Source organism: Lissotriton helveticus, chromosome 9 (assembly GCF_964261635.1).
Source record: "Lissotriton helveticus chromosome 9, aLisHel1.1, whole genome shotgun sequence".
NCBI classification, from domain to species: Eukaryota; Metazoa; Chordata; class Amphibia; order Caudata; family Salamandridae; genus Lissotriton; species Lissotriton helveticus.
Genome location: NC_136070.1, coordinates 802,223,559 through 802,237,858, shown reverse-complemented (window position 1 = coordinate 802,237,858; position 14,300 = coordinate 802,223,559).

Here is a 14,300-nt window from a genome sequence, read left to right as displayed (position 1 = left end):
CCCTAAGAGTAGCTGTTTTTAGGAATTGGCTGGTGGTCATCTGTCCTAACCCACCCGCTTTCGGGACCAGGGCCGCCGCTCCCTGGCATCCCACTTCGCATATCTGGGACTCATGAATCTCTGTCCCTCGAAGAATGGAGCAACGAGAAAGCTGCGGCCTGCTGTCCTCGCCTGCCTTCTGGATCTAGACCGCTGATTTCCAGACATCCCGTTTTGCTTCCCCGGGAGACCGGATGGACTTGCGAGTCTCTGTCCATCAACAAAAGCAGCAACAAAAATGCGGCGACGCTTTGCGTCTCCAGGAGGTCGGATGGACTCATGAGTCTCTTTCCATCAACAAGGGCAGCAACGGAAATGCTGCGACGCAGCTTCCCTGTACCAGTGAGCCTGATCCCCCTGTTTCTTCTCCAAATTTGCGTGTCCTCCTAATCCCGCAGCTGCCCTCCTAGTCTGGTTTTACTGCATGATGGACACCCGCGCTGACTCTCCCTGACGATGACGACCGTGAATGGTTTTGTCGACCACTGACCTTCCTCCCACCAGATCTGGTGGCTGCCTTCCTCATCCAGCCCTTCTCATGGGATTTGTTTCTTTTTCTTCAACCTTGCTGTTGGATTTCTGTTCTCCCGCAACTCCTCCATTTTGTTTTGAAGTTCTTGAGGTCCATGAGTTGAATCCTCCATCATGCAGCTACGCCTGAATCTCATGATCGACTCTTGCCGCTGGTCACCACCTTTGCCTTAGCTTGACCTTTGACTTAGCTTGACCCCTTCTTATGACTCCCACACCCCTCACTTCTTGTTTTGGTCAGAGTTAGACACACTTGTGGCTCGTTTCGGACCCATGCCTTTTCTTTCTTTTTCGTGAAGTACTTTCCTCCATGACAGATCTGCCAGACCACATCTGCTTTCAAATCCCCTTTACTTTCCCCCCTCCCTCCATGATCCAAAGAACGTGTTACCTATTGTTTTTTTTTAAAATGTGCTAAGTAACTGATGTAATTTTGAAATCCTGTTTCTTTTCTCAATGCTATGTTTATGCTCCAGTATCATATGTAACCATGTTACCCACTGTACGCCTTCCTCGTGTTAAGCGCTCCGATACCCCCTAGGTCAAGCCAGCCCTATATAAACCTTTTCTAATATACTTACCTCGGTGCCTGAGCAACGTTGGCCGATGCCCTGTGGAGCTGTCCTATGCAGTTATTGAGGAGTTTGGCTCTGGTTCACACCTCAGCCATCACCTACAGGGAGTGTCTTCCTCTACCAGCTTGACTCCTTTAAATGGCCCCCATAACTATGCCCCTGTCCAAAGCACTCTTACTCCTTGTTGGGGATCGATCCAGCATCTTTGCCCTGGAGTCTCAGAGACCCCTCTGAGAGAGTCCACAGTGACATGGGTGACACACATAGTGGAGGACTGGGATTGCTCCCCTTACCACTGGGAGCTGTCTCCTACCCTGCCGGACGTCAGACACTGTGTTCCCGCTGTTTCCTACCCCCTCCCCTACCTCTTCCCTCCTTCATTCTTCAGAGTGTGCCGTGACCAAAGCACTCCTCTGCTCTTGTTGGGGAGGGATCCAGCATCTATGCCCTGGAGTCTCAGCGACCCCACTGAGAGAGTCCACAGTGACAAGGGGAATCACACATAAGTGAGGACTGAGAATGATCCCTGTCCCACGGGGAGCCGTCTCCCACCCAATCGGACACCAGGCACAGTTACTTTCCCGTCTCCACGCTGTGTCCCCTAACCCCTCCACCTCCACTTCCCTACTTCATTATTTGGCTATCTCCCTTTTCCATTTCCTTTCTTCCATGAATTCGTCTCCACTTGCCTGCTTTGTATATCCTTATACCTATACTCCGCTTAGTCTCCAACCTCTCACCCTTTTACATTACCCAATTACTCCTCTACACGCCAGGAACCAAAGGATGTAACTGTAACTGTTGCACCTTCTGTAACAATGTGTAATTTGTAACCTATGTTACTCTCCACATATAAAGCACTCTGACTCCTCCGGGTCTAGCCAGCGCTATATAAAAACTCAAGTAAATAAAAATAAAAATGATAAAATAGGAGATGCTTAGTCGTGTACAGCGATTTGTTATATAGTTCAAATTCTTAATATATTAGGTCTGTAGGGAGATGTCTCCAGTTGAGTTCGCCACCCCTCCTTTACAGGACCAATTGTTGGAGACATATAAGTGATTCTGAAGACCTGATGGGGGCCACTGCAGAGAAATCTCACTTTGTCCCTCGTGTTCCAGTATTCACGAAACACGTATTAGCTTTAAGCATGGGCGGATTTTGCGGATTCGCAATCCGCGAATTTACGTATTTGCGGATTGCGAAAATACGCAAAATACGCGAATTCTCGCGGATTTGCGTATTTTTTTTGGGGTGTGTGTTCGCACGGTTTTTCTGCTAGTTCGCGAGGGTTTTGTACAATTTCGCAAATTGCGAACTTACTTGTCGGGTCGCCAGTTTTGCGAACTTGTTGTTTCTACGTGCCCAACCTGTTTGCAAGGCTTTCTTCATCACTGCCACCCTCTGTCACCACTGGCACTCTCTTTGGTCACCCATGCCATCCTCTGGCTCACCCATGTCACCCTCTGTGTCATCACAGCACCCTCTGGTTCACCAGTGTACATTATTGGGGAAAAGCAAAGCACTGCCATGCTCTGTCAACACTGGCACTCTGGTTCACCCATGCCACCCTCTGGCTGGCACACCCATGCCACCCTCGGTGTCATCACAGCACCCTCTGATTGACCAGTGAGTGTACATTATTGTGGCAAAGCCAAGCACACCTGCTAAGTGCTTTAAGTTTTGCAAACAACAACACCTGCCCTGCCCCAACTGACATTAATGAAGGCTGGCACCTGCTTGTCTGCTCCCTTTCCTTTTTGTTGCAATAACAGGATGCAATGGCATACTTGTAACTATTCTGTGACTGTCAGAGCAGGGTCACACAATAGTTGCAAGTAGGCAACCGGATTCTGGAGGGCCCCTTCAGGAAGCACTACAGGTAAATGGTTACAAATGATGAGCTCGAACTTTTGCACCTGCTCGTTGGTTTTGCTTTTGCAAAACTCGTTTTTCGGTAATTTCGCCCTATTCGCGAGGCGCGGCGTTGTGCGAAATCGACCGTGGAAGCCACGAACTCGTGCGAGTTACCCCAAGGTTGAGTATGGGCGCCGCCATTTTGTTTGCGTGACGTATTTCCGTTTCTGCCCGCTATGTGTAATCTCGCGCAATGAGCGCCTTGCGAATGCAAGTTCGCACGAGTTCGCGAGAGAAATCGCGTGCGAACTTACTTACACGCACGTGTTTGGGCCGCCATCTTGTTTTTCATTCATTCCTATGTGTCTGGGTATGGTGTTTCTATCCTCTGTATATCTCTGCCATCCTTTGCTTGTTTTGATATTTTTTTGATCTATTTAACTTTTTTTCTATCCCTCTATTTTTCTAGGTCTATATTTTTGTGTTTTAGGCTACTTTTGTTTACTTTTCAACTACTTTTTTAAACTTTTATTCCCTTCTTCCCTACTCTTATTCTTTTTCATTTTGTCTCCTTACTGCTAACACCTGCCCAGAACATGGTGAAGACAGCTGTCAAGCTGCCCAAGACGGGCACCGCAGCCCGTGCCCGGCTCCCGTGTGGCTGCTTGAGGGCGGAAATGGTGGTGCCCCGGGAGATCTTCAGTGCTGAGGAGGTGGGCTCACTCGTTTTTTAAGTGCAGCGCCGTCTCCCCAGGACCATCGCGGCAGGCGGCAGGATCGCTGCTGGTTATACCAACAGCCAGGAGCGACGGAAGCGGTGGGGGCAGGTGTGCCGGGCCCTTTTTAACATCACGGGGGTCCAGCGCACCTACAATCAAGTGACCCACCGCTGGACCGATATCCTGGACCGAGAGCGCGACCTGCTAGACGTGCTGGGAGTGGAGGTCCCCGGGCTTGGTGAGTAGTAGTAGCAATTTTTTCATCACTCACTACTCTGTTTTTTCTCCTGCTCTGTGTGACTGTGTTATATTGCAAATGTTTGCTTTAACTTTTTTACAAAGAGCAATAATGCTGCTGATTACATTGATAACAGAGGTAAATTAATATTTCAAAATCTTCTGTGCATTTCAGGTGCACTGTTCTCCTTCTCTGCTTATTTGTTTTCTATTTTGTGTTCATTTAATTGGGCTGAGTAATGTATGAGTGTATTTTACAGAACTGCGTAATGCTAGACACAAAGGGGCAGATTTACAAGCCCCTTGTGCCACGTTTACGCTGCCTTACCTGACGCACAGCGACGTAAATGTGGCGCATCCCTGCGAGTCATGTACAACGTGATGCATCTAAGGAGATGCGCCACGTTAAGGCCTGGGCCTGCGTCACAATGGGTGCGTTCCCACGCAGGGGGGGGGTGGGGGGTGGGGGGTGGCGGTCAGGCAGCTGTGCGCCTCGCAAAAGTGCCTGCGTGAAATCTACAAGATTAAACGCAGGCACTTCCGCGACGCTGCTACGTCAATTCTTTATGCCTGCTTGCTTGAAGCAGGCGTAAGGACTGATGCGGTATGTTGAGTATTGGGCAGCCCTGAGCATTGCTATAGTTGCATCGCGCCTGCGACGCGACTCTAGAGATGCGCCTCTCTTTCGTCACGAGATGCGTCACGCATCTGCCTACCCTTGCGCCAGGGTTTGCCGCATTGTAATTGCGGCGCATCTGCCGTGACGCAAGGTTAGTTTTGCGTTACGCATTTGTTCTGGTGCACATCTGGAGGTGTCCAGCTCAGAACTCGTAAGTATGCCCCTAAGTGTCAGATTAGCAATTACCTGCGCATCCCTGCAAAGTGTGCGGCACGCCAGCACCACCCATGGTGCGCCGTATTTACAATGCGGCACACCATGGTCCCAAAACGTCACCGAAGCGTTCGCATCGGTGCCGTAAAGGCATCTCATAGATGGAGTTGCGTTGCAACGATGGCGCAGCTCCAGCAATGCTGCGTCAAGCCGTAAGTCTGCTTCATGCAGGCGCAGGGTTTCAGTGACGCATCATTGTCCTAAATGACTGATTGAAATTTTATATATTCCCCATAGCCACTTTTAGCATGCGTTCCTGCGCAGGAACGCCCTCCCTTGCTCTGGAACGCTCCCTAATGGCGCAGGGCTTTAGAATGGGATGCATCTCCCATATGCGTCACGTTGTTAATATACGCCACACCATGGTGCCTCTCTTGTTGTGGCGCTGCGTCACAAAAGTGACGCAAGAACGGAGCAAAAGAGCTGCAAGGGGCTTGTAAATCTGCCTCTAGAGTAGAGGCTCAGGTGCAGTCCTTCCTTTGTAGCCCTCATTTTGGATGAAATAGTTGGTTCTTGTTCTTTCTAAATGTTTGATTTGGTTGACAAGGACATCGACAAGCAGCAATCATCAATGTTTTCTGTTCTTTCTTTCATGTTGTACGTCAGGTCCGCCCAGGGGCAAGCGGACAGAAAAAGCGGATGCAGTGGCTCCAAAGGAGGAGGATGCAGGCCAGGGCGGCGAGTGCTCCTTTGCTGGCCCCAGTAAGTTTTCATTTAAATATAGAGGACCTATTGTTGTCCAAGCGTTCCTAATTTAATTTTTTCGAAATAGTGTTTAGATAGGAGCAAAATCAATAATACTACTGTTGCAGGGACAATTCTCCACAAACCGAACTATGGACACCAAAGACCAGAGTAATAATATTTCAGAGTGGCGTGTTTGGCACACTGTATAAACCTGGTAGTGTCAGCGGCACGGAATCCTCCTTGCAAAAATTGCAAAACCTTTCGCTCAGTCACTCTAGTCTGGAGGACCAAAAACCACAGAGTCTATTCAAGTTTAAAAGCTTTATTAAAAGTTTAAGTAAACACATATATTAAAATAAAGTTAGTTGGAAATGGAAAAGTGCTTGGTGCTGAGTTTATGAGTAATGGAACACATTTCTTGTGGTCGAGCCGAGCTTTCACCTGGTTTGAAGTTGATGTTGCTCTTGTCCTTAGAAGTCCAGCTTCTGTCTGTTCAGAGAAAAATGATGTGTGTTAAAATTAATCAAGCATTCATCAATTATGACAAAAAAAATGCAGCAAGACAACAACCTTCCCTGGAAGGAGGGACATTTTTACTTTAGACTAGAGTAGACAGTCAATTAATTTTTCTGTTGTTTTCACATTTCTTCATTCCTAGACCAAATACTAGTGAGTGGTGTAATCTAACATTCTTAAATCTACTTTGTAGGTGGAACATCTGGTGGCGGGGCCAGCTCGGATGTGGTGGGGATCATTGACTCTGAGTCCGAGGACAGCTATGGGGAGAATGCGGCGCAAGAGGAGTCGGACCAAGAAGTACAGACTGTGAGGAAGGAGACAGTGGCGGTGGCGAGTACAGGTAAGCTGGATCATGGTACTATCTGACTCTTAGATAGGATATGATGTGTATCCAGTGGTGGCCCAGTGACAAATTACAATATGGTAATTACAGCAGGCTGGGACCGATAGACAGATAGAGGCAGAGACAGAGAGAGAGGAAGACAGAAGGAGAGAGAGAGAGAGGGAGGGAGCCAGAGGGAGGGTGAGGGAGGGAGACAGAGAGAGAGAGAGAGAGGGAAACAGACATATCGCCTGGGCCTGGTGCAGATGATACGGTTGCTGGTGTGGTTAACGGTTCAGAGGAAAAGTCACTCACTTCTGCCAGATCTCTTTCATATGAAAGAGCACCAAACCAAGGATACAAGTGAGTTGTGGGAAGGAAAATGGTGATTCAAGCGCCCCTCCTTGCCCCTCCCTGCGGACGCCCATGATACTGGCCTGAATAGTTTTGTACTGCGCTGGCTAGTTGCTAGTTGTACTGGGACACAACTTCCTGCTGAATCTTTTTGTGTTAATCATATACTTAAAGAACATTGGTTACAGATTATGTCTTTCTTTCTTCATATAGTTGGTCATACTAAAACCTCAACACCGAGCAGGAGTATGAAGGCTGTACTGGCCCGGCAACGGAGGCTGGATGCCACTGTTGCCCAATATCGGCGGCTGGTGGAACTGGAGGGGGACGACACGCACTCCAGTGCATCAAATGTAACATCTGCATCCTCCTCCGTGACCCCACGTTCTGCCGGTAAGCGCAGTGCTCCAGCGAACCGGAGCCGTGCTGGAAGACGCCACCGCCGAGCAGCAAAGGCTGCACCTCACAGTACTGTTAAGGCTCGCTTGCGCCGTGCACTCCACAGAGTGTCCGACCTAGAGGCGGAGGTCCAGAAATGGAACGAGTATCAGAATGTGGTGGAGGGCCTCCGCTTAGATCACGCCACCCTCCAGGAGAAGTACGATGCCCTGGCCCTAAGGCATGATGCCCTGGAGGCCAAACTCAACACCTTGCATCCCTAGAGTGTCCCTTGCCCCTTTTTTAGAGACTTTTGGGGGGTGGGAATTGGGAGTTGGGTTTTTTGGGGACTTTTGAAGGACTATTTATTTGTTGGGGTTAGGGAGGGTCTTGCGGGAGATTATTTTGTTAGGGATATAAATATACTTTTTCAAACTTTATCTGAGCATACCTGTTTTTTTACTACTTTTGAGCTTGGTGGGTGGTGGTTTTGCAGTAAGTTCATTTAACTGAACACTGTCATCGTGTTGGTTCACGTGCAATAGGCCAAATGTTTTTCAAAGTAAATGCCTGTCACAGAGTTTGTTAATTCAAGAGCCCTAGGACTTTACTACTAGTACCACTGTCACTCTCTCGCCTCTCCGAATACTCCATTATACTACCTCCCATCCAAACGCTTATCTTACCTGTAATTTGTGTTTGAGGGCTGGCTCCACCTGGAATTCACAGAGTCCTAAAGCGTTCTGCAGCAGGGCCACAACTGGAGTTTCCCGGCGTGGATTTTCTGCAAAACAAAAGCAATCAACATTAGAAATGTGGCAGCGGTGCTCACACACCACAAAAACCTAGAAGCCCCACAGACAGCACCCCTAAGACAGGCAAGCGAGCAATAATAACGCCTAAATGTTCACGTGTAATAGGCCAAATGTTTTCCAAAGTAAATGCCTGTCACAGAGTTTGTTAATTCAAGAGCCCTAGGACTTTACTACTAGTACCACTGTCACTCTCTCGCCTCTCCGAATACTCCATTATACTACCTCCCATCCAAACGCTTATCTTACCTGTAATTTGTGTTTGAGGGCTGGCTCCACCTGGAATTCACAGAGTCCTAAAGCGTTCTGCAGCAGGGCCACAACTGGAGTTTCCTGGCGTGGATTTTCTGCAAAACAAAAGCAATCAACATTAGAAATGTGGCAGCGGTGCTCACACACCACAAAAACCTAGAAGCCCCACAGACAGCACCCCTAAGACAGGCAAGCGAGCAATAATAACGCCTAAACGTTCACGTGTAATAGGACAAATGTTTTCCAAAGTAAATGCCTAACCAATTTCATCCCTTAATAGACCTTGCCAGCAATGGCCCAGCCAAGACCCGTAAACCCAAGCGCAAACAAGTTTGACACCCCCAAACAGCCAAAAATGCAAATCGGGGAAAAAAGTCACACTTAGCAAAATGTATTTAAATGAGGACTCACTACTTCCAGTCCCTCTTTAGGGGACTCAACGTAAGTTTCTTCATTGTGCAGAATCCAGGCATCAGCATTACGGGAAATGGATAGGATGAGTGGAGGAGGTGGATAGACGACCAGGACTGAGTTCTTGTCAACTAACTGTTGTGAACATGAGGAATGCTGCGGCATCAAAATCAAGACAGTTCTGCTGATGGGCTTGTTGTTGTGATGGGGTGATTACAGTTTTATTGTGAATGTGATGAAGCACTTGCTAAACAAAGAAAGACAGACACACAGGAATAAAAGTGAATAAGGAGGACTAAAATTACAGTTAATGAATCATTGACTCATTTTCAGAACTCGCTGTCAGGGAAGCAGAACTCGTCCTCATACTCTGCAAATTCAGTCGGTAGTACTTCTGGTAACTGAGGAGAACTTTCCTCAGGTAGGTCGGTGTCCTCTTCTTCCTGCGTGCATTCTCGTACTTTGTAATCTGGTGGTATGAAGTGCTGGTTCATCTTTATCACGGTGAGCCGCTCCACATTTGCGGGCAAGAGGCGGGACCTTTGCAAGTCACAATGCCACCAGCAGAACTAAAAACACGTTCTGAAGACATGCTTGCGAGTGGGCAAGACAAGTAATTGATAGCCAGGTTGGTGAGCTCTCGCCATATTTTTCTTTTCCCATGCCAATACGCCAATGGGTCCTCAGTAATATTGACCGCTGTTGAGTCATCCAGATAGGCCTGCACCATTGAAAGAATGTCCTCCCGCATTCCTGTACTTTGCACTTCTGTGTCCTTTGTGGGACAAGGAAACCCTAGCTCACTTAGCCAATCCGCTTCAGACATATCGCCTGGGCCTGGTGCAGATGATACGGTTGCTGGTGTGGTTAACGGCTCAGAGGAAAAGTCACTCACTTCAGCCAGAGGCACAGATGCAGAAGTGCTTTTTGGGACGCCTGATGGCCTGCTGATTCACTAGTAGTACTGTCTTCTCCTACAGTTTCCTTCCGCTCTCTTTCCAAATGAATGGCTGACTTAGCTAGCCAACCTTTGTATTCTGTAACATCTGATGTTTCAAAAGGAATTATTACTTTGCCAAACAATGGCTTTTTGTAACGTGGATCCAGAATAGTAGCACAAATGTAGTGCTGTTGTTTCTTGATATTTACAAGCCGTTTATTGCTAACTAGGCGTTGTAATAATCTCTGCGCCAACTCATATGCTTCATTCTTTCCAGCATCTTTTAATTGTGAAGACACCACCTTGACTTGGTGCTCGAGCTTCAGCAACAATGGGATAGCTTTGCTCAAAGAACAGTCCTCCCTGCTGACGTCACGCGTGAAGACCTCAAAAGGACGAAGCATGTCTGTCAGGCTTTTAACTAGCTGCCATTGCTCCACAGCTAGCATCATTTCTGTCGTATCACCACCCAGGTTGTAGAAATACTCATTGACTACTGGAAACAGCTCATGCAGACGCTCAAGCATGTAGAAGGTTGAGTTCCAACGTGTTGCCACCTCCTGGATAAGTGCTTTCACTGGCATACTACGTTCATTTTGCTTGCGCCGCAGCTCCTTCCGGGCCTTAAACGAATGGTTAAAATGTGTGCATAATCTTCTGCAGATGGTCAGTATTTTGTCGACTGCAAGTTCTTTTTTCAAGAACTTTTGCACGACAAGGTTCAAACAGTGCGCCAAACACGGCACTCTGAAATAGAAACCGTCCTCCATGGCCCTAACTACATTGCTGCCATTATCAGTAGAAACATAACCAACCTTGCAATTTCTTGGGGGCAGCCATTGCGAGACCTTTTTGTTAAAGTCCCCCAAAATGTTGGCTGCAGTATGACTTTTCTCCATGCCAAACATGGCTAATGTTGCATGTTTACGAGCACCCTTAAAAATCTCGACCAAGTCACCACCTGCATTTATCTGTTTTGTAACCCCTGAAAAAGAGACCCATTGTGCAGTGATGCACATGTAATCAAGGGCTTGGCAACTGGTCCACATGTCTGTTGTCAGGTGTATAGTGTGAACAGCACTCTTCTGCAAAGCAGCCCCAACCAACTCAAGCACCTCTTTATATAGTGCTGGAACAGCAATCCTGGCAAAATAGAACCGGCTAGGAACCTTCCATTTAGGGGCCAGTGTTGCCACGAGTTCAAGGAAACCCACACCTTCGACAAACGAAAAAGGGAGAAGGTCCACCGCTAGCATTTTAGCCAGCTTAGTGTTATACAGGCGTACAATTGGGTGGTTGCGTTGAAATTGCACATCTGAGGAGAACATGGTTGAAATGGTGTGCTGGACAAATTTACGGGATGATGCTGATGCCTTCTTCGACCCACTTCTGTTCAGTGTTGACATTTTCCGCATTGGTGTGTCTCCCAGACTCTCAGTGTGCCTCCTATGTGTTCCGGAGGGTGTGGTGCTGCCAGGGGTACTGGGTGCAACCGGACACATGTCTGACGCCTCTTCTACCTCCCCGTCATCTTCAGATGAAACACCTAGTATGGGTATATTTTGGCCACTTGCCCTTTGGGATTGCTTTCCCTTGATGTTTGCTAGGTGCGCAAACCATTGGACAGCGTGCCTTCTTTCAAGATGACCTATCTGGCCTCCGGTTCCATAGTTGGTACCAGTCTTACCACGGCTAACGCTAGTCTTACAAATGCAACAAACGGCTATGTTATCATACTTTGCATGGACACTAAAAAAGTTCCAAACTGGGGACTTGAAACCTCTGGTTTTGGCGCACGAGATGATACTGCCAATGCCAGATGAAGCAGTGGTGGATGAGCCTTGCAGACATCTACTGGGTTGTGCAATTATTTCAGCAACCCTACTTGAGGGAGTCGAGCTGGATGGAGTCCCCCTCTGGGGAGAAAATATGGGAGCTGTAGGTTTTGTTGAACTTGTTGTACTACTTGACTGCATTGGTGGTGCTACCAGTGGCACGTCGCCAGGGTCACGCTCAGCCTGACGTTGGGATAGGGTATAAATGTCTGTCTGCTGCATGGCCGGTGTGGCTGGACTGACGTGTGTGATGACTAGGTCATTGCTGTCATCCTGTTCAACAACATCACAATGCACCACTTCATCAAGTCCGACGTTCGGATCCATAAGTATGAGCTTTCCGGGGCCCTTCCTTTTAACATTTGATACCTTTCGCAGCTCATGGTGTGCCTCCCTCTCAGACGTCGGAGATGGTTGCCAATCTAGATCCAGATCATCATCTGATGGAGCGGGGCTTGAAGAGGAACTTCTACACACACTCCTTGATCTTTTCTTTGCTGGGGAGCTGGGAGAAAATGAATCATCAGGAGGAGTGCCTTCGTCTTCCTGACATGATACCCCGGCTCCAAAGTCAATTTCCTCCTGTGCCCCTACTTCTGGAAGAACAACCATTGTGGGCACTTGCACCGCTCCATGCGCCGCTACATGGGCCTCTTCACTGACCTCTACTTGCAACTCTCCATGGACCTCTCCTTCTCGGCCTTCTCCTTCTCGGCCTTCTCCTTCTCGGCCTTCTCCTTCTCGGCCTTCTCCTTCTCTGCCAGCTCCTTCTCGGCCAGCTCCTTCGCAGCCAGCTCCTCCTCGGCCAGCTCCTTCTCGGACGGCTCCTTCTCGGACAGCTCCTTGCGCATGTACTTGTGCTTGTACTAGTAGCCCATGCAGTTGTTGTTGCGGCTTTGGTTGTTGAATAGTACTTGTGAGATGAGTTACAACCTGTGTTGATGGTGTGCTGCTACTTTCTTGTGATGAACCAACATCACTGGTCGTTGGTGATTGAACAACTAAACAGGCTACCTGTGCAGCACTCATGGTGGGCCTTTGTTTTTCCCCAAAAAATTTAGTGGTCGAGCCACCAGTCTCCTTGGTAAGTGGTGCCACTTGCTTCTTCTTCTCCTTAGTAGAGACATCTTTCTTGCAAGAGGACCTACGGGCACCTCTTTTTGGAGCCATCTTCTTCAGATGTCGGAACAACAGGCCGCAGAAGGACTTCTTCCTGGCACTGATGCTCAACGATGATGCGGAGTTATTGACTTTGTGCACCTAAAAGCAAACGAAGACAGAGGATCATTAGTAAATATATGTTGCATATGTAGCGCTTCAATAAATAGTTTGCAAGTAGGCATTTATGAATACACACGTGCACACCACACAATATGGAAATTTCAAAATTAGGATTTGCTAAATTTTTGGGAAACAGGAATTTAACATTGATCCAAGAGAGCACACACAGAGAGGGTTGTACTTTCATGTACCCCTGACTCCGCCTGGGCACAATGGGTGAAAGCAAGGCAAAAAGGGTGCAGGCCTATGTCTCAAAGCTCACTGCCTGCCTTCCAAATGGCCGCTTGACCCCCATCCACATGGCCAGGACCATGCCTCAAAATGGCCACCACCAACATAGCCAGCCCCCAACCCCTACTCCAAAAAGTCAAAAAACACAACACAAATCAAATCACCACAATCCAATGCCATCCATCCAGTTTCAGAAGGCTTATGCTGCCTGCTGGTGGTTTTCTGGTGCAAAATTGCAATTTTTACAATTTCGCGAGTGCGAGATTGTTGCTTCACGGCGCGAACGTGCCGAAAAACCAGCAAAATCCGCGAACAGACCGATTCTGGGCCCCCTGGCCATAATGGATGAAATCAGAGCACACTGGGTGCAGGCCTATGGCACAAAGCACACAAACTGGCTTAAAAATGGCCCATAGACCCCCACCCACACGGGACCAGGCAATAAAATGGCCCCCACCCACATAACAAGCCCCCAACACCACCCCAAAAAGTCGTAAAACACACAAAAATCACCACAATCCAATGCCATCCATGCCCTGGCCAGAATAATGTTAAAATTAAAGAAATCAGTTGTATCATGCATGCACCCATAACTAAGCCTGGTAGTTTTCAATTCATGTGCAGAATTGTAATTTTTACTATTTCGCGAGTGCGAGATTGTTGCTGCGCGGGACGCGAGCAGTGCGAACACAGCCAACATTTTTTTTTTTTAATCCGATTTTCGGGTAATCCGCGGGAGTTCTAGGCCCCCTGGGCATATGAAAGCAATCAGAGCAGACTGGGTGGCCCGATTGACCCCATCCACATTGCCAGGACCTGCAGGACCATGCCTCAAAATGGCCTCCCACCAACATAGCCAGCCCCCAAACCCACCCCAAAAAGTCGAAAAACATAAAACACACACAAAAATCACCACAAAAAAACAACATCAACTTATCAACTTACTTGTGAAATCAAATGTCGAATCAAAAAGTAATCCAAAAGGCCTCAAAGCCAAATCTCCAGCAGCATCCACAAAAAGTAATCCTTCCCAGTCAAGATCGAATTCAAAGTGGCCAGGAAATGGAGTAAGCAATGGGAGGAGCTTGCTGGACAGGAACAGGAAATTGGAGACTGGGTCACTTCCTTCACCCCACCCCTATGGGAGGAGCTTGCTGGACAGGAACAGGAAGTTGGAGACTGGGCCACTTCCTTCACCCCTCCCCAATTGTAATTTTTGTACTTTCGCGAGTGCGAGATTGTTGCTGCCCGCGCCGCGGACCGCGAGCAGTGCGAACACAAGCAAAAATCCGCTTCGCGCGGATTTGCGTATTTTCGCCACATCCGCGAGAGATCGCGGAGTGCGGATTTACCGAAAATCCGAAAAATCCGCGAGCGTAACGGATTTTACGCCCATGCTTAATTAGCTTGAGAATTCTGGCATGTGT